A 21,342-nucleotide genomic window follows, 5' to 3' on the forward strand; every position below is an offset into this window, starting at 1 on the left:
CAATTCTTCTCAAATATTAGATCCTACCTATGTTTTCTTTCAGATTCTGTATTTTAGAAAAGGAAGAAATTAATGTTTATTGTATATGAGAAGTTGTGGCTCTAAGATGAGTGTAAATTAGATCTATTGGAAAAAGAGAAATCAGATTCTTTACTCTGGGAAGAGTGTGAAAATTCACAAGAAGAAATTCATACTGAGATCTTACTTCTAGGGCAGAAGGGATTTTTTGGGTCTAAGTAGGAACATTTTAATAATTACATGGACAAGTTTAAGCTAAGTATGACCTAAGTAAGAAAAGCCAAGCCTCTTTGAGACTGGGCTTGTTTTACTCTCACAGTACATCACTTTGGGTCACAGTTTGCTCTGTACACACTGCTGCTGCAAATTACATAGCTAGTTTTTCCCACTTTGCTAAAAAAAAAAAAGTTTAGTTTTCCATTTATAAAAAGTTTCCATGGCTCTGTTCCAGCAGGTCATGACACTGACATGGCAATAAAATGTGTTTTGTGCTTCTGGCAGGAACTTCTTGCCCTCCAGGAAGCAGGGAGCCGGTGGCTGCAAAGGGAAGATAAAGCCATGCTGTGGCAGAGGTGGCTGGGAGATGGCTCCACAGGGCACAGCAGGGCAGCACCAGCTGGGCAGATGAGTGACAGTCTCCTCCTCCTCCTGGCTCAGGTGTTGGGCATGGACAGCTTGGGCACTGGGTCAGGAATGCTGCTGCTGCCAAGCTGTTTGCTCCCCTCAGGAACACGGGCAGCTCAAAGGAGTCATTGGCCAAGCATGGGCAGTAATGGGGCTCCTCTCCAAACACAGCCCAGCCCAATTATTGTCCTGTTTGCTGTTGCAGGAGAGGGAATGCTAAATGAGACTAATGTACACTTGTCAACCAGTGAGTGGTTCGATATGGCAGATCAGAGAAAGGAGTGGGTACTGCCAATAAAAGAGGATTTGCTACATGAGGCAGCAACATTGACCTAGACATGTGGATCAGATTTAATATTCCATCTTTCATTTTTCTCCTCCTTTAGCATCATTGCTTCTAATCAGAATATATTACCAGTTAGCCCAATATGACAAGGTGTTAAGTTAGGGAAAAAACAATATTGATGAGTTGGGTTTTTTATTTCCTTGGATGTACAGAAAATCAGGGACATCATAGCTATTATAAGAATAAAATGCATCCTGATGCTATAGCAGCACAATCTGATTTTATGGCACTCTCTAAAACAGAAAACAAGTGGAGTGTTTTTCACATGAGCAAATATGATTCCAGAATCTGAAGGAAAAGTTTTTCTCTTTCTTGTACATAACTGAAGGATTTAAAGTAATTGATGAGAGGTGTCTGCTTACTGAATTCCTAACCTCACTGAAAAATTCAACCAGTCTGATACTTTTTTTTTACTTCTAGTTTTTACAATATTTTACAGAGTATATAGACAAATAATACAGACTGTATATGTTTTATGATGCTTAAGAAAAAAAGGTATATTATATGTATACAAAATTATTCTTCCAGTGCTGAGCTAACCCTTATACTTTCCCTGCAGCCAGAGAAGCAATGATCCAAAGCATGAACAGACTCAAATGCATTTACTTCAAGCAAAGGGTTATGACCTGGTTTAACTATGTCCTGGAGACCGGTTTGATGGCAAGCATGTCAGAGTTTGCAGGGTTGGTGCCTTAATCCTCCAGGCCTTTCAGTGATATCTGACACTGTATTCACTCTGTCAGGGCTAATAAATGGCTCAGTGGATGATTATCTTTAAGTACTAGAGCCATTGAAAGTGAATTATTGATGGACATTACCTCATGTCTTTGAAGGTAACTTTTACTTCTATTACATTAAAAAATAAACAAAATAACAGATGGATACCATCTTTTTTATCAAATAAAAAAAGGTAATTGAATATTGCACATATTGCATATATTTAGATGTGAATGTTAATCTGCATTAGAACACTATTTTGTGTCATTTTTTTATTCTTTTATTTGATTTTGCAATGAAATCAATGCATTTTTTTCCCGAAAAAAGGAAAAGAAAGACCATACACTTTTTTTTTTTAATCATTTGGTGATTAAACTAAAGAAGATGCTGCATAGCTTAATGTTAAAATATTGTCTTTCTGGTGCAAAGTGGGAATTTTCTTCAGGAGGGTGATTTTTCTTCCCCTTGTGTGCTTGGAAGAGTGTAACCTGGGACATAAGTGGCCACCAACACAAAGAAACATAGGAGAAGAGCAAAAAAAATCTCTATTTTCTGGCTGTGAGAAAGAAGAAAATGGTTTGAAGCAGTCAAAATTTCTACCTTTACCTAACTTAGGAATGCAGAGAATCATTCAAAACCCCTTGTCCTAGAAGCAGAACTAAATAATTGCCTCCTTGCTTGACTGCAGGAGGAAAGTGAAGAGCTTCACAGTTATTTTTAAAAACAGCTTACCCACTGAGCACCAAACCTACCTGATAAGAAAACAGGGAGGGAGAGCCCCTCCAGTTTTTGGAACTCACATGCCTGACTCAGAAAAATGCCTGTGGAGAAAAATATAGCTTCACACCACACACCTTCCTTCCTAGCATGTGGCTGCAGGCACAGCACTCAGCCCCAGCCTGGGTTAATTCCACCTCCTCTGCAATAGGCAGAGGCTGGAGCATGGGTGAGGTGCTGAGCTCTGTATGGGAATGGTGAACACCCAGCGTGACAGGGTTTGCACAAAATTAGTGGGAAAGCCTAGGGAGAGTACCCAGCTCTCTATCAGCCATGGCACCAGGCCAGCTCATGTCTGTGCTTTCATGGCCCCAGGGACTTTGTATCCCTTCCCAAGCCTCTCTGAATCTCTTGAGTACTTCCTCCTCTCTACTGTACACTAGAACCAGAGGCAGTATGTCCCGGGACATGGTATGGATATCTGCTGCTCTGGAACAGTGCACTTCATGATTTTGGATCAGAAGTACTGCTCCTTAGCACAGTGTAGAGAACTGGGAATTATGCTTCTGTATTTTGGATACCTACTCAGGAGAAACTGTCCTACAAGGAACAGCAGGAGTACCATTAGACAGAGAAATTTCCCATTCCCCACCTGCCAGAAGCAGAGAAAACTTGTGCTGCTTTTATCCATTGAAGAACTCAAGGCTTACCTTTCTGGCTTCCCTGCCTCCCTGAGACCATTGATCATTTTTAGTGTATGTCATTGTGAAGCACTGAAACAAAGTCTGGCATTCAGATTTGGGAGCTGTGATAGCTGGGGTTTCTGGTCCCAAAACCTGTCCTCAGTCACTCTGAGGGACCACCTCTCTGCTTCAAAGTGGGCTGAGGATGGAGACGCATGTGAGGAATGCTGAGCTGTCAAATCACTTAGCTCAGTTCATTCCTAGATGCCTGCAGCAATGCTATATATAAACTAGGATTTTGGCGTTTGCATTTTTCTTTTAATTTCGAGCTAATTTCTGAATCAAAGAAGTTAGTTGTCTCAAAAGGAAAACCCATGAACAGACATGGGTTCCACATAATTCCACAGTCTAATCCAGGCCAGAGCATTTGGGTGTAAATCACACCAATCTTGGCTCCATTCATGCATGATAATCTTGTTACATCATACCAGCAAGTACTGGGAGTTTGCTGATGTGGAAATCATCATAGTGTGGGGACCAAGGGACAATCAGGACAGAAGCATGGAAAATGTAATTCCAGAGATGTGTAACTATATCTATAAAGAGATACAGAGAGTTCTGTGCATGTATATATTTATAGCCACAGGCATAAGCAGTTTGTTTTTATGAGGGGGCTGTATGTCAAGCACTATTTTCCATTTACATGATGAAGAGATGCATGTTTGCAGTAAGGCTGTATTAAAAACGCTACATGATGGGGAGATGCATGTATGCAGTAAGGCTGTATTAAAAAATCTGGGTACTGTTCCAAAACAGAGGGCTGAGAAATGGGCAGCAGCTGCTTCCTCCTCAGCTCTTCTCCTACTACTGCATTATACAGAGAGAGCAATTGCTGGTCACTCCATCTGTCTGCTTCCCTGATTAATAAACAGATGGCCAGGACTTGAACCTACTGCTTCTGCTTGGACCTGTGATCACAAGACTTGGTGTTGTCATATTTCAGGTGTTTTCCATTGAAAAGCAGCTGTTAGGACTCAGTGCCAGTGGGGCATCCAGGGAAGAATTGGTGAAATGGTTGGGCAGAGCAGCGTGGTCACTCTGTTCTAGCAACTGCCAGTCCCAAACAGTCAGGACACCACCCACCCTGTACCCTGGCCTGGCCTGAGAATAACCACTGCTCTCTTGGACAAAAATCTTTAGCATAGACATGTAGCCACAGAGAGAAATGCTCAGATCTGTCCTCTGAAGGAATCAACCCTGTTGATGTGATGGGAAGTATAGAATAGCCAGAGGATAACAAAGGCAACACAAGTGGTTGAAGAAATATTAGGTCTCAGCTCCCTTCTCTGTTGGCATAGAAAGGGAGGCAAAATAATTTCAAAGGGTGATAGAAACAGAGTAGAAATTGCCTTTTCATTTTTGACTAACTATGAGAAGTTTCCAGGCAGTTGTGCTAGATTTTCAGAATAATCTACCTAAGGTTGTTTATTATTATTAAAATAGTCAGGCAACTAACTTAACAGTTCTTCATCATTCCTTCCCATTTACTATAGCAAATTACTTTCTAGAGAGCATAATCAAGGTTTGCTGCCTCTGGTCACCTCTTTCCCACCACTTACTTTCTTTAAGAGATTAGTAATGCACATCTCTAACAATATGTGCAGCTCCTCATAAGGGTACTGTAATTTGGCACATCTGTTCTGATCTCTTTGCTCTATTTCTCTGGGTGTCAGAAGCAATACCTTATCGCTTTGACAGTCACAAGTCAAGTAAAAATCACTGCTTCCCTACCTTCAGGAGACTGATCTGGTTTCTATTACCCCACATTTCTTCAATTTTTTTGCATTTCAGTACAAGCCCAAATTCTCCTATTCCTATCTTTGAAACACAAGTAAAATGCTGAAATGTTTATCAGGACCACAGTCATGATTTTAGGCATTTCTCAATACCTGCAGAAAGAGGCACTACATTCAGTTTTTCCTTAACGTGGCAGCCAGGCCCCTGTCTCTCAAGGTAGCAATTACTTGATAGAGATTTCTCAGTTACAGCAGGAGAGTGCTCAAAGGAGAGAAAAAGTAAGTGAATAACCAGAATCAAGGTTGGAAGCCACTGCTTTCCTTTGGATAACATCCTACCCATCAACAGATCTGGGCAAAGCAGCGGTTCCTGGCTCTTTCTGCCTTCCTGCAGGTGCTCTGGCAAGGCCCCACAGGAGCTTGCCATGCTGGGCTGATGGCTCACACCCTGGCCATCTGCAGCAGCATTGGAGGAACCTGCTGGGAAGCCCTGCCCTGCTTGGCATGGCCTGTTAGCTGTGCCTCGCCTCAGTGCAAAATGCCTCTCGGCACTGTGGAGTGGGCTGCTTGCTCTGAATGTCACTCTTTGGTTAAAAAATTAGACAGGGTGGTATTTGGTACCCTTCATCCATCTCTGAGCATGGGTATAGAGGATTCAGCCTATTTGAGTGCAGGAAAATACTTGGAGTTGAGTAAATTGTTCTAAGGGTACTGAATCAGAGTAGCTATGCCTTTCCCAGTTAAAACAATAAAATTTGGAGCATCACTCTCCTCGTGTCCTAGGAAATGGTCTTCCGGTCACTTCCTCAGCTGTTGCTTATAATTTATGAGAGTATATGCTCTTTTGATTAATAATTCATGAATTACATTTATTACAGAGCATTAGGCTCCCAGAGGAGTTCAGAAACTCTCTCTCAAATTCCCAGAGCAACGCAAAGAACTGTCTCAGGTCTACTCCCCTTTAACATCTCTACCCTAAAACTTAATACATTAATGATTTAAAGATTGTAGAAAAATAATGCATATGCTATAATATCTTTAAATTTAGAAGGATCAAGTTTTTTATTCCATATTATTGAATTCCCAGCAATGGAATCTTTTTTTTTTTTTTTTTTTTTTTTTTTTGACTATGGCTTTTTCAGACTTGTATTAGTTATATTGTAACTTTTACCCTACAGCTGGTTTACCTTTGCTTTGATATTTTATTTAGTTAGTCTTTGGATCGATAGGCTGTTCATAAAGCCAAAGGAACAGGGTTGCTAGATTGTCCTCGGACTGAGTGAGGAGAGAGTGAACAATTACCAGGTAGCAATAAATTTCTCAGTATGAATCTGAGTTTGTGATTCCTCTCACACCAGGATCAAACAAAACTAGCTTTGCTACTCTTATGGGTTCTTTTGAGGAACATAGTACTTTATCTTATGTAAAATGGATTAATATCAAAATACATTCAAAATAACCAGTGGAAGGTTAACCTGACAGAAAAATAGTACAGTAAGCAAGGCCCAGGGCTTCCCTAAGGTTTTCTCAAATTCCTTTACTTCCATGACACTTTTTATTGAAAATGACTGAGTTCAGAGACTCCGGAGAAGAGACATAAGGTCTCCAAAGTCCATTTTCTCAGTTAGAAGGATGGGAAGGATAAAAACATGTTTGTATGCATCTCTGCTAGATTTATTTAGTTTGAGATGGAGCAGAAGCACTACCTAATATAAGACTTTCCTGTACCATGTCCTGCTCAGTCACCACAACAAATCTTCCCTTGAACATTTCTGTCACTGGGGGAACACGAGTAATGTCATCAGGAAGGGAGGTATCCTTTATTATGAAGATTACTGCATTGACCTAATTGTAAATAGTGATAGTAAAGCATACATGACTTCTCAGGAAAGACAAAATCCTTTTTTTTTTTTTCATTTTTTTTCTGATAAACATAATGTATGTGTTTTGTGCTGCAGCAACAGACTCACCTCACTCCTGTGATGAGTATAGAAAAGTTAAAGGACATAAATGGAATAATACATGCTACAGGGCTAATTTGCTCTGTGTGGTCCCAAAAAAGTGAGACCGATGTTGTACAGGAAATCTCCCCGCCGTTGCACAAGCAACAGTCCGTTTTCACTGCGTCACTGGCAGCAGGGCTTCCCTGGACTGGGATCAAGGATTCCTACTGTTGTGCTGTCTGGACCAACCCTGTGCTGGGTTCTACAAACTTGTGGAGGAAATTAAAGGTGGGTTTCTGGGTATAAAAGGACGTAGAAGTAAAGGCTGGATGGGGAAATGTGGACCTCCAGCCAACATTATAGGGAGTCTGGAGTTAAATCTTCTTAAATCTTTGTTTAGTTTTCTCAACAAAACTAACTTAAGTTTTTCTAACTTAAATTATTTTCTAACTTAAATTCCCTGAAGAACCTAGTACCATAGTTTATGTTCATGCATACAAGAAATACCTTCTATGCTATTTTTTAAGCTGAGGCAGTCCACTGTGCAGTGTACCTGCTGCCTTGTTAGAAATGTGTAGGGGCACAGTGACAGGTCACACTAAACAAAACTCTGTGGGTTTCTGTACATAGGAGTACTTTATGCTCTTACTGTCCATCAGCATCTGCATCAGGAAACACATGAACTCACTATTTTTGTCCACATTCAAACTGGTCATAAATTTTTATAGCTTAGTTTACTGGACTTTCCCATACAAATGCTGCAAGCAGAATAATGAAGCACACCAGCTCATGTTTCAAATGCAACCACTTCAGCTACCAATTTATCATGGGATCTTTTGCAGGCCTCTTTTTGCAGGCCTCTTTTTGGTCTGCTCACAAGGCACACACCTTCCCTAAAGACTCCCATGTGTTCTGGCTCAGAGGGAAGCGATTTGGTGGGCATTGCCCTGAAACGAGTGAATGTACTCATTAAAAATGATTCCTGGTATGAAATGGAGACAAGTGGCACTTAGAACATCTCCTTGTTGTGACCCTTCTTCTCCCTGAGGAGGTAGGATGTGCAAACATGGCTCAGAGTAATGATAACTTATTAGAAAGAATGAGCACAGGCTGGAGGCAGGGAAAGGATTTTTTGTATTTTGCTCTATTCAATGTATGTTTCTACATACTTGACTTGCATAAGCGAAATTGCCTGATGAGACTCAGAAATTTGCATTTCTGCGTATACAAGAGGAATGGCCTTCAGCTAATCAAATCAATAAAATGCAGCATCTCTGTGGGTGGATTAAAATGCAATTAAAATGGGATTTCTCTTTCAAAACTGTTCCTTTTAAATATGTGTCTTCAGATGGTAAAATTCAGCATAAATTTGGACAGGTTATAAAATTCTTTCCTCAGGAGGCTGGATTACGACATGGAACTAAGTGTAAATAATTCGATTTTCTATTAGGCTATTTTTTTTTACTTTTACACCATGTTACTAGATTTGATTAACTTTTCCTAACAAAATTGAATAAAGTGGATATCCTGTCACATGTCACAGATTATACCATACCAAGTGAGAAAAATCATGCACATGTATATGTTTTTTAACTGATTAAGTACAGAGCTTACTTGCAAATAAATGAAGTCATGTTTTCCTCACCAAGGTACATCTTATATTCTAAATGCTTGTTAGAATATGTCAGTCGGCTCTACACTTGAAACACGAGGCTCTGTCTGTCTGGTAGTCGCAGTACTCAGTTTGAAAATCAGAGATGGCTGTATATGATGAATTTTGAAAAACGTTTCTAACATATTGTCTATTCCTGTTTTAAATATGAATTACTGTTTCTATGTATGTTATTGCTTTGAAATATTTTGGTTTGTAGAAACGACCAAGGAAGTTGTTAACAAAAAGCCCTAAAGCATAATAATTACTGGTAACTTTCTCTGCTTGCCCCTTTCTTCACAGTGTATTTCTTCCAGTAAAACACTCTGCAACAAAACAGAAAAGCTGAACCCTCCCCTCTGGAAGCCTTTTAAAAGGGAGGCTATAAATGTTTTATATTGCATCTCAGGATATTATGCTGCTTCCCCAGGAGGCCAAGTATTCAATAGGCAACCATCAAAGAGCTGTAGGTTAGTTACCTGCTTCCTCATTTACCTGCATGATCATGACATCCCTTACACTAACCACCAGTAATGAGTGGCAAGGAGAGTAATGTCTTTGGCTGTATGAACACCTCTCTTGGAGACAATTATACTTGCAAATGAAGTGATCTTTCTGTCACTTGTATTTTTCTACATCTCATCGCTGCTGATCAGCAAGAAGAGCCTTTACAGAGAGCTCCCATTTCCATCTTAAGAGCTCTTTTTCCATGGTTATTTTATTTTTAAAAGAAACAAATCTATAATCTATTGTGAGCTTCCTCTTCTCCTTGAAGGTCCATCATTCACCCTCTCTATTTACAGCCACAAAAATCCTAGTGGTTTTTCATCAAAATGTCCAAGCACATTAGGCATTGGTCAGGCATTAGAAGAAAATTATTTTTTAAAAGATTCTTAATTTTTTGGGTTTTTTTTTTAACATTTTACCTCTGGCTATACTGAGAGTGACACCATAGCTCTTTCTTGAGCAAAAAGAGAATTCTGAGTGAGCCTACAGAGTTTATGAGTGATGCCTACCATGAAACTGGAGGCATGTGTAGCAAAGGAGTCGACTCCTGTGTCTGCCTAAAAATTTCATCTGGAAAACCCAGGACTTCCAAGTCTCCATGTGATCCCAACAGGCAGCTTTCCACCTCATGTGAGAACTAATTGTGCAGCACAACCTCCAGACCCCATTCCCTCTCAGTTCTTCCACATTAGGCTCTATGCTGATATTTTTATTGTCAAGAAACCTACAAACAATTACACTGTAGAGGGCTAGCACAAATTTTCACCATGATATTTGCAACCCATGACAGTCTGTAAGAAACAGGATGGCATTAAATGCATCATGGATACAGCTGTGATCATGGTAAGAACTTTCACTGCTTGGAAAGTGACAGGTAAATGTAATTTGATATTACTGTTCAAATTTCAGTAGTATTTGTTAAACTTCAGAATTAACATCTACAGCTATTAATGAGGACAGTTTCTATCTCTTAGAATTACCACCAGAAACTCCTTTGTCTGAATCTGAAGGTGACCTTTGTAACTGTAGAGGTGAGGTATTAATGAAAGCTAATTCATTAACTAGTTAATGGAAGCTAATTATGCCAGAGCTTAAAAGGAATTGTGGAACTACATATTGTGTTTGTATTACTGCATTAAACATTGAGCTGTGACTTGTGTAAACAAGCTTAGGTCACTAGATTAGACTGGACTAGATAGGCAGCTCTTGTTGATGAAAAGTGAAATGTGATAAATTTCTCCATCCCAGTATAATTTCTTTAATAAGGTTAGATTTAATGAACAAACCTTGTATAAAACAAAACATATAGATGATGAATAACAGTTTCATATTATATAAATAAAAATATTGGTTTTACACTTTCCTTTAATAATTACTTTGCAAATACTACTAGTGAAAAATTCAATGAGAATGCATTTTAATGAACTGTATTTTATGGCATGAAGTACTGTTCCACTGCTTCGTAAAAGCATCTTTTTGTTGGATAATAGACAACGTAGAGCTGGTGCAACTACTTTAATGAGGAAGGCAAACTTTAGTGTTACTAAATAACTTTACTGAAAATCCAGTTGACAAAGCTCAAGTGGAGTTGAAGCTGGCCAGAATCGTAGGGGACAATAAAAGAGATTTTTTCAAATATATTAATGGCAATAGGCAGTGTAAAAATAACATCAGCTCATTACAGGGTGAGGATGGTCACTTAACAAACCTGAACACAGACAAGCAGCAGGTGTTTAATGCATTCTTTGCCTCTGTTCTCAACATGGATGATGGACCAAGAGGCTCTCAGTGCCCTGAGTTGGAGGACCATGACTCTGAGAATGATCAACTAACAGCTGACCCTGAAACTGTGTGGGATCAGCTGCCCCAGCTAAATCACTGCAAATCTATAGGGCCTGATTGGATTCATCCAAGAATCTTCAAAGAGCTGACTGATGTCATCCCAAAAGCTCTCTCAATGATTTTTGAGCAGTCTTGGAAAGTTGGAGAGGTCCCAGCTGACAGGAAGCTACTGAGTGTATGGTCTAGCAGGTCACTGGAGCTATTGGAGTGAACCAAATGCTTCCCTCTCTGCATGAAGAAGAATAGTTCTTATCTGAAGATACTTTCCAGAAGGGACAATTCTTTTCTTTACAAGCCATAGAGGGCACATAGAGCCACTCTGTGATTACATACAATCACTATCTTCATGGTTTTAACTGGCATATTTGCACATAGACCAGGCAAAGTCATTTGGCTTCAGACATTTAGGAAGTTGAACTTCCTCCCTCCTCAAGAACTCCATTCTTGAAATTGAACTTCAAGACCTTAAAAATTCATGAGCATTCTCCAACCTCTCCTCTTTTTGCCCCTGCTCTACAAGACCCCGTGACACAGACTTCCTGCTTAAGTCTTCAGCCTCCTTCAAAAGACAGCAAAAAGATGTGTCGGCAGGAGCGAATCTGGGAGAAAACTCCAGTCACATGAAGGAATTGTCCAAGGGAACAGCTTGGCAAGCAGAGGTTGAATTAGTTTGCCTATTTCCTGAGCCAACAGGTAAAATAACTGTAAACTGCATTACACGCTAAGTCACAATGTTCTAGAACTATTTCAGTCTTTCCTAAAGGGGTATATGCATAAATATATATATCTGGCACATAAATGTGAAATATATATAAGAAGCAAATTTGTGTCATAATTTGATGAGAAAATCATATTCACTTTGAATTTTTAAAGATATTTGCCTGCAGTACAAGATGAGTCTTAGGACTTACAGGGCCCTTGGGTGATACAAAAGTCTAAAAATCTGACATAAATCACACCATAAGAGAAGTCTACTAGTCTCACTTTACTAATAAAGTAATAACTATCTGGTTTAGCAGCTCATTGTATTAAACATCTTTACTAGCAATTTTTCTAGTGTTAGAAAAGTTATATGACAAATCATGATCTGCTCTCAGAACCGATGTAAGGCAATCACCTGTCTCTCCAAGCCTTTCTCTCCGCTCATGAATTAAAAAGTATCATTGATGCAACATGATCAGAAGCAGAATGCAGCTGAGCTATTTCAAGGAACCAGAGGCACCGTGTCTGAAGAAAGCACATCTATTTGTTTTCCTCCAGAGTGGAGTCAAAATTTACAAGACACAAAATGTTTATGAAAACTATCCTCCACCTCCTGCTGCAGTGTTTTAAGGCTCTTTTCTTTGTAATAACAATGCCTTACTTTGTGAATGAGTTGCTCAGAAGTTCAGGACGTGCTTATTTTTCTGGCCAGGAATATAAATAGCTAGTTCAGAGAAATCACCTGCTTGATTACTGATTCAGTACTGGATACACATTTCTGAGCTCTCAGTTACTTTCACATATTATACATGCAGCTCCCACTGAAGCTGATTAATTACAACTCCATACACAGACTCAGACCTTGGGAAGTACAGCTCTTTTGAGAAGGGTAATGTGAGGTGTCCAGCTGAAAAAAAGAGGAATGGAGCACCTGTGCACCTGCCTTCCTCAAATTCCTGCTTACAAGTGCTGCTGTGTACCCAAAAGAGCTCACTTCCAGCAGAGGATAAATATTTGTTACAGCTAAAAGGCATCTTTGCATAAAATTAGCACATTTGGAAGCATGTGAAAGAAAATAAATGAAAGAGAAGCAGAGCAGTGTTTACGTTACTTTGATACAAACACTTGAAAGCAAACTAGCCACGGTCCTTATGGCTGACTGGGCCAGAGCATCCCTCAGAAGTTTCTGCAAATTCTCTTTCACAGGCCTTTTTATCAACTTATTTATTAAAAGAAAGCTCATGACAGGGTTCATGGCTGTCCTCCTCCACAGGGAATTTGCTATGAGCACAGGTGCTGTGCTGAGGGACTGGACACACCTGGCTGTCCCCAGAAAAGATGGCACAGACTGGCTGGGCTTTGAGAAGGAGCCCTGGGCAGGCACTGATGATATTCATAGCAGCATGGATTCCAGCAAAAAATCTGCTTCTGGAAAAATCTAAATCATATGGGATGATTTCATCCTCTTTCACTGCAGTCCTTTCACAACCTAAATCAGGTTTACTAAATAGGATGTCCCTTTTGAAATATTTTTGTATAAGAGATCAGTCCTGTGTTGGTGTTTTAATATTCTTTTAAAGAATTGTTAAGGCAAAAAAGGAGGAAGCTTTCTGCTGTTGTTGCTGTAGCCTTGAAAGAGGTAGTCTCTCTGGCAGAGCAAATTCTTTTGCAAAGAGTTCTATATTGCCACAGCTAGAATTCTCAAACACAAAGCAATGCATTTAAAGCCAACTCAGGAATCTCTGCATTACATTGGAGGCCTTCCCCCAGTTTAGCATGCAGTGTTTAGCTGTTTTAAGAAGAATTCTTAGGCCTGTCTCAAATTTCCTCATATAAAAATCTCTTTCCTGGAAAAGCCCTTTTATAATGTTAAGTACATTATACCCCAAGGTAATATTTTGTCCATGGTAAGTACTGAAGGAGGAAGCTCAGGCATTTGGGGAATTTGTTACACTATTCCAAAAGAACTGGTGGTGATAAAGCAGTAAGTGTTACTGGAGAACTAAGAAAGGATGTTCAGTGTATTAGTCTGCAGAGCATTACCGTTATTTATTCCTAGTAGCATTTGGATGCTCCTGACAGAGAATAGTTACCCAGTGTACCAGGCAATGTGGAAATACAGAACAGAGCTATGCCCTACTCCAAAAAGTTCAGCAAAAAAAAATGTGCCCAGGTGGCCAAGAAGGACAATGGCATTCTGGCCTGTATCAGCAATGGTGTGGCCAGCAGGACCAGGGCAGGGATTGTGCCCCTGTACTCAGCACTGGTGAGGTCACACCTCAGGTGCTGTGTCCAGCTCTGGGCCCCTCACTGCAGGAAGGACACTGAGGGGCTGGAGTGAGTCCAGAGAAGGACAGCAGAGCTGGAGAAGGGTCTGGTGTGCACATCCTGTGAGGAGTGGCTGAGGGAGCTGGGTGTGTTTAGCTTGGAGAAAAGAAGGTTCATGAGTGACCCTATCATTCTGTTTAACCATCTGTTTGGAGGGTGTAGTCAGCTGGAGATTGGCCTCTTCTCCAAGGCAACCAGCAACAGGACAAGAGGAAATGGCCTCAAGCCACACTACAGCAGATTCAGGTTGGACATGAGGAAGAATTTCTTCACTGCAAATATTGTCAAGCATTGGAATGGACTGCCCAGGGAAGTTGTAGAGTCACCATCTCTGGAATATATATATATATATATATAACTGGATATAACTGGACATGGCACTCAGTGCTGTGGTTTAGTTGGCATGGTAGTGTTTGGTCAAAAGCTGGATGTGATGAGCTTGGATGATCCTTAATGATTATATAATTCTCTGATGGCATATTTCTAAAAATATTGTTCCTAACGTAGGTAGAACACTTACCTATTCCTCCTTTAAAATACTTTATTGTTGAGTCATAAAGTCATGATTTGACCTCCACAAACTCCTCATTTTTGCAGTATTCATGAGTTCTGCTGTGTATTAGCCACTAGTAAAAATAAAGTTTCAAATGAAATCAGGATAAGTATCCTCCTGTCTTTTCCCTCCCTTTTTCAAGGGCAGGCCTCCCTGTTACTACTTTGTGCTAATGGGAAATGGGCAACTGACGGGCTAAAGAGAGCTGCCAGAGTACCTAGCACAAATTGCACCTTAGAACATTTTTCCTGTCACTGCTAGAACTCTGCCTCTGCAAGCAAATCTAAATTATCTCTGCCAAGAACAATTTATCCCCTGAGCTTGAGGAAATACCTCTGAAGCTCCTTTTCTCCTTGTTGGAGTGCCTCAGGTCACACTGCAGATCACACATTTTTGTGATTTTGGAATAAGGATGGAGGTCTAGTCCTCCCCTGTAATCAGCCTGGTTTATGTCTCATTGCCAGTACAAAACAGCCACCAAGCCAGGATAACTGGCCATGAAAGGATTACTGGCAGTGAAGAAAGAACAGAAGCACGAAGACCAAAGAGCCATTGCATGATGTCTCACAGGACCTCCTTCAGTGCAATGGCTCTCTCAGTACCTGCAAGGTACTGCTATAATGTCAAGACCTCTCTCCTTTAGAGCCCAGCAGATGGGAAACCCAGGACAAAAGCAACACTGGGTCTTACACCACCTTTCACAGAAGTGCCCTTGCTCCCCTATTGCATTTGAGGCTGGAGACCCCTTCACATTTGAGAAGCAGGATGTGACACCTGCGCAATGTACTTGCCATACTGACACTCTCTCACAATGCATGAACAACCACCCTCCCGTTGACAAATTGTATCATCTCTTGGTAATTATCCTGCCGGTGTTTTGACAAGAAAATTCAAGAATATCCCAGTCCCTTGCTCTTTTTCTCTGAAGGCATACCGTCAGAGAGATGCAGATTTTAAGGAGAAAAAAAGTGTCAAAATATTGGCAGCATCCTCATGCTGAAGGAGCAATAAAAACAAAGTGAAGGCAAGGGAGTATTTTGTGCTAAACTATTCACCCAGGATAGGCTTCTGTCTGACTGTTTTACAAGTTACAGAATTCTAAAGCTACTCAGAAGACTTAATAGATGCTAAAAATTGCCATGCTAGCCTGAACCATCATCCCTGTTATCAAAAGTGTTTATTGCAAAGCTTACTGCAATAATTAGTTCTAAACTAGTTGACTCTATTTCTTTTTTATCTAAAAAAGTGAACAAAATATAAATAGCTTTCAATTAGCATTATTTGCAAAAGCCTGCACGAGATAAAACTGAAATATTAGTTTCCAGCAAGAATAGCATGGCTTGTATATAGGTAATCTGTGTTTTCATACATATCAAATATGCAAGAATTTTGAAATGTACTATATAAATGTGCACATATATATATAAATGCATGCACGTATAAATATTAAAAATGCAGAAAATGTATTTTATTACTTGTGCCATTATGAGGTGAAGATATGAAGAGCAAAAGGGTATGGAGATGTTTTCCCTCATCCTTTAAAGCTAGTGAGAGCAATTCACAGGCTGACCAAGTTGCATGTGCATCTTCAATTTACCTTGTATTCTTCATGCACTTAACTGCAAAGCTCAGATCAGCACATGCTAAATTTTGGCTGATGTAGAAAAGACATTAAAACCAACTGTGAGCTGCAAATAGTGTTTATCAGGAAGGTAAGAGGACGACATTCATGTCCTTTTTTCTGTATGGTGGGACACTGCTCAGAACAACACAGGCTACAGGAGAGAGAGAGAAGAGAGAATAAAGAGAAAGAGGGGAGAGAGGAAGGGAAGGAGAGAGAGCAGAGTTCACAGGGTATTATGCTGCCCACATTTGAAAGCTTAGCAGGATCCTTAGGGAGGGAGTTTAGTTACTATGATGTAGTTTAAACACTTATTTAATGGGTAGAATCTTTACTCATTTGTTCACTGTTTCTAAGCAATAATTTTCCTGTGGCTTCCATCATGGTACCAAATTTATGCACAGCTGACCTTCTATTTCCTGATGCAATAGATAATTTTAAGAGTATTTATCATATTCATTTGGAAAGATGAACATCTAGGACTGAATTAAAGAGGAAAATAATGTGCCTAACATTTTCTTCTAAAGCAGACAAAAGGCTTATTGCATGGGAGAAAAAATTTTCTCCAAGCAGCAGGCATTGCAAAGGAACTTACTTGTTGGGAATTAGGGAATATCATAAAGCAAATCCACCTTTAAGTGCAAGATGCTTTACTTTGCTTATACCTTCTCTCAGAAACATAAGGCAAGACAGTGCATACAGTATGCCTCAGCCATTGTACACACATCCCTTGGGAGGGAAGGAGAGAACAAGAGCTTTATGCATTAGTGGAAGGTACAGGGTGCTGTGTAAAAACTTCAGGAAGAAAATGTATAGCACACTCTGGCATTGGTACTTTCTGGTGACCTAGATTAAATGTTAATGCATGAATTAGCTCTGGCTCCAACAACACAAAACCCTGAATAAACCTAAATAACCTTAAACTTCTGAAAGAAACCATACAATCTTCTTCTGCATCACCATTGCTGCCATATCCTTCTTCAGTAAGTATAAAAAGGACAGTCATTACAGGAGATTTTTGGATCTACCACCTTTCTTTCTTAAACAGTTTGTTCTGTCAAAGGTTTTCCCTTTTCTACTTCTCCCTTTCACATGGCAGAATAATGGAAAATAAAATTGGGAGGGTCCTCAGTAGCACCAATCTACTATCCATTGATCTCCTTTTACTGAATATCCCCTCTGCAAATTTATGTGTTTTCACTGTTGATCGTGTAACAATAAATATGTGAGGCAAATATATTTCTATAACCAAGATTTCTTAAATTCTCATCAACAATAAGATCACTAACTATTATTATTTTGAGAGATGACATATTTGTCTATTAATTTGATTAATATCAACCAGTTCTTGTTTACTTCAATTTTCCTTCTAAACCACGGGGCAGACATACAGGTTGTGAATTAGTACATAACTTGTATACAAAAAACCCTAGAATTGGGCAAGGTGCTTCACACCTACATCAGAAAACTTTTGGATATACTATATTCATATACTATATTATAGTATTATATACTATATTCTGTATCACCTGCTAAATGCTAAGCATAGACTTTATAGCTCTCTGCAGTGACTAATGCCCAGTTTTGGGTCCTTTCCTGACAGTTAAAATGATTCTAGCTGGTGAAAGCACTAGTACCATCTAATCTAAGCTGGTGCACCACTGCATCATCTGTGTGTGTTTGAAATAGGTCACTTCAGCTCATGTTACTCAGTGTCATTTATCAAATCCTATCTGCTATCTCTATGATTTTGATCAGAAAAATTGCTAAAACTACAAAATCTAGAGAGCTTTATTAAGAACAACAGTAACCCCTACTGGATTGTGATTGTCTCCCTGGAAACCTAGGAGATAAAAAACACCTTGCACTGCTTCGTGGAAAAGGCATAGTCCGCATAACTGTGATGAAGAACGAGTTATTTCTCTGCTTGCAATAAATTTCTGTGTCATCATTTCCTGGATTAAATTGGAAATCCTGCTGAATTTACACTCGGGCTTGCTGAAAGACATCTGTTCCTCGCAAACTCAAATTCAGAGCATTTTTTTTTGTATTTACAGATAAGTTATGAAACCGGGCGTATGCCAGCTAGTTTTCTCCATTACATGTTAAAAATTACAAGTACTAGAATATATTTCTTTATACACTTGAAAATAAGGGACTTCACATATGATTAATAATACAAACAAATTATCACAATCTGCTGAATGCATGTCCTAAACTCCTCTGAGTCCTGTTTGAGCACATTAGAGTGTGTTTGGAGCTGTAGGGAGGAGAAATCGGACCCGAGGTAGCACAAGCTATTGTAGCAGAAACCTCACGGGCTCGTTAAGCAGCATCTGTATCAGTATCACCAATTCAGCACTCTGGCTCTTTCTGCACATGTAGCGCTTCTGACAAATGAATAATATAGTTAGCAGAGCTATTTTCAGTGACATTTTACTATCCTGTCAGAAAAGTTCAAGCACTGTTTCTGCAAGTTTCTTTCAAGACTATCGTCTCAAAATGAGATCTCCTTGTTTGTTACTGGAACCTGGAATCAGAGAGTTCCTCCAGGCTACCACAGAACTTTTTAATATGTTGAAAAGCTAAACATAAAGGGACAAACAAAAGCAAAAGGAAAAACCTGAATAAAAGACTGGCAACACATAAAACCTTAATAAGAATCTGCTTGGTAATAAATATTGAGTATTTGATTTTATGCATGACTTGTTTCCTAGGAATTCTACCTCTGCTTACCAATGTGAAGTAATCAAATTTGGTCACAATACAAAGGTGATGGATAAAAGTAATCTGATTAGGGATGATTAAATAAACTAGTGAAGAGGAAGCATATTCTGGATAGATGGTGTTACAGAGATGTCAGTTTGAGAAATTACTCAGAGAACAAAGACTGGGGAATTTCAGGAATTCTTACAAGTATTTATATTTTCTCTCAAGTGTATGCCAGACATATACCTTTTCACTTGAAAATTGTTTTTTCTGCATTTTGTTCAACTTACTTTAAAAAGAAAACAAGTGTGATTTTCCAAAAGGTGTTCAAGAACTTTCGATAATGAAGCCACTTTAAGCCATAAGCAGAACCCCAGACTCTGGCCACTTTGGAAAATTTTGACCACTCAGCAAGAGTTTTTGTTAACTTCCTGCTAATGGTCACACTAGGTGTGCAGGAACATGAATCACCTTCTTGTGCTTATCAATGTCTTACATGCTTCTCAGGGACATACCCACTCCCTTTAGGCACTTAGGTCCCCTTTCCAATCTGTGAGAAAAAAAAAAAAAGCCCCTAAGCTAGCTAGCCAACAGAATGTACGGTGTGCCTTGAATTCTACTTCTCTTTTGTTTCATACAGTTTTACATTATAGAAATACATTATATAAATATATACATTATATAAATACATTTATACATGTATGTGTGTGTGTGTAAAATGCTTCTGTGTACATATAAAATAAAAATTCTTGTCTTCTGATGTTTAAGAGTTCTTAGTCCCCTCCAGGCTAACTAAAGCACCCACCTCTGAAAGATGGAACTAGAAAATCAGTAGGGTAAAACCCCTGACTGAAATGGATTTAAATGTGTAACTATCTGTGGGATTCGATTACTGCTTGTTCATGAGCTATTAAGGAGAATGAATGAAGACACCTACCTGAAGAAAAAAATTGTGAGTGCAATAGCTTCTTCTTTTTCTGTCTTCAGAAGAAACTTTTAATTACTCAAATGTTCCAAAGTGGTGTCAGTTCATGACTGCTTACAGCATTCTTGCAATAAATGTTATTTTTTCTTATTTTGCTATTTCACTACCATTACTTGATGAAATATACAGTGAATTATGTTGAAATGTCTATTTGACTTTTGTTAATGTCCATTTGACAAATGAGTTCCTTATTGTATACATGTCCATGACATCACACAAAGCTACCCTGGGCTATGGCACAGAAGGCAATTTCTACTAGAACAAATGGAATACCTAAGCAGACAGTGGAAGATACTAAGCTCAGTTCTGTGATAAAACTTAGGGCAGATAAATATACCATGTGTAAAGCCAAACACCCTTCTGTGTTAGATGTCCTAAGAACGAGAAAAAAGCAATAATAGGAACAATTTAGACACAAAACTAAATTATCAGCTATGCTCCTTGGACAACCTCAAAAAATTGTTCCTACCTAGTAAAATTTTTGCCATCTGTATTAGGTATCTGTGAGAAGATAAACCACCATTCTTCCCTTTGATTTGCATGAAGTTACAATATAAACAATTTCATTAAAAGAAGTTGCAGGAATAAAAGTTTGTCAACTGAATGCTTTTTTGTACCCCTGTGGTTTTCACCAGGTTTTCTCGGTTTCAGCACCATTTTTCCTTAATAATTCCATCAGTAATAACAGTGCCTTTATATTTCACTATGTAAATTTGTATTTTAAGACTTTAAAACACAACCTGATCTGCTAATTAAAAGGATGAAAATACATTACTGTTAAATTTAGAACCGGCACCTAACTTGTAAATTAATACCACATATACTGTAACCAAAAAAGCTATCAAACTATGTCCAAAATAACAAGAACAACTGAAGCACAATCTCTTATATTCACTGGCCAAACTTCTTTCTAAGTAAATCAATCAGCCCAACTCTAAGGACTTTGCTTTTTCATTATTCTATCATGCAAATTCATAGCCCAATATCAATTTAGGCTAGAAGGAATACAACTATTCTTTTAGTAAAGACCTCAATATCTGTAAGGATTTATAGTAATAAAATCAACAGAGTGAACATATAACATTTATAAGCAATCTGGTAAATATTTTATTGGGGTTTTCCTCAAGAATATTTTTAAATTAGGAAACCAAACTTCAATCAGAAAAAGTTACAGCTGTTTCTTGCACATCTAAAATTTTTGCAACACTGAAACCTTCTAGAATACAAGATTTCTAGCATTTTCATCACCGTATGTACTGAAATATTGCTAATTTATTCAGATGCTTTCATGCATAATTACTAGAAACACAAATCTGTTATTCTTCTATTCTAACATCAGATAGGAAAAGCTGTCCAGTGAATACTTTGAAAAATATAAGTAATTGCAAATATTAAATTATTAATTATACCACAGATGCTGTCTAATGTACCGGTTTAATTTCCTTAATAGTTTGCTTTTTCTATTTAGGCTAACATTGGGAATGCAAAGCCTGATTTCAAGTTTTGCCTACGCAACAGATGACTTCTGGCATAGCAAGGTTTTTCCAAGGATGTGACAACACATAAATTGTAACACAGTTGAGAAAGTGAAAGTCCTTTT

This window comes from Pseudopodoces humilis, chromosome 3 (assembly GCF_049639895.1).
Source record: "Pseudopodoces humilis isolate 2021_Gansu_Grassland_sample_001 chromosome 3, ASM4963989v1, whole genome shotgun sequence".
Classification (NCBI taxonomy): Eukaryota; Metazoa; Chordata; class Aves; order Passeriformes; family Paridae; genus Pseudopodoces; species Pseudopodoces humilis.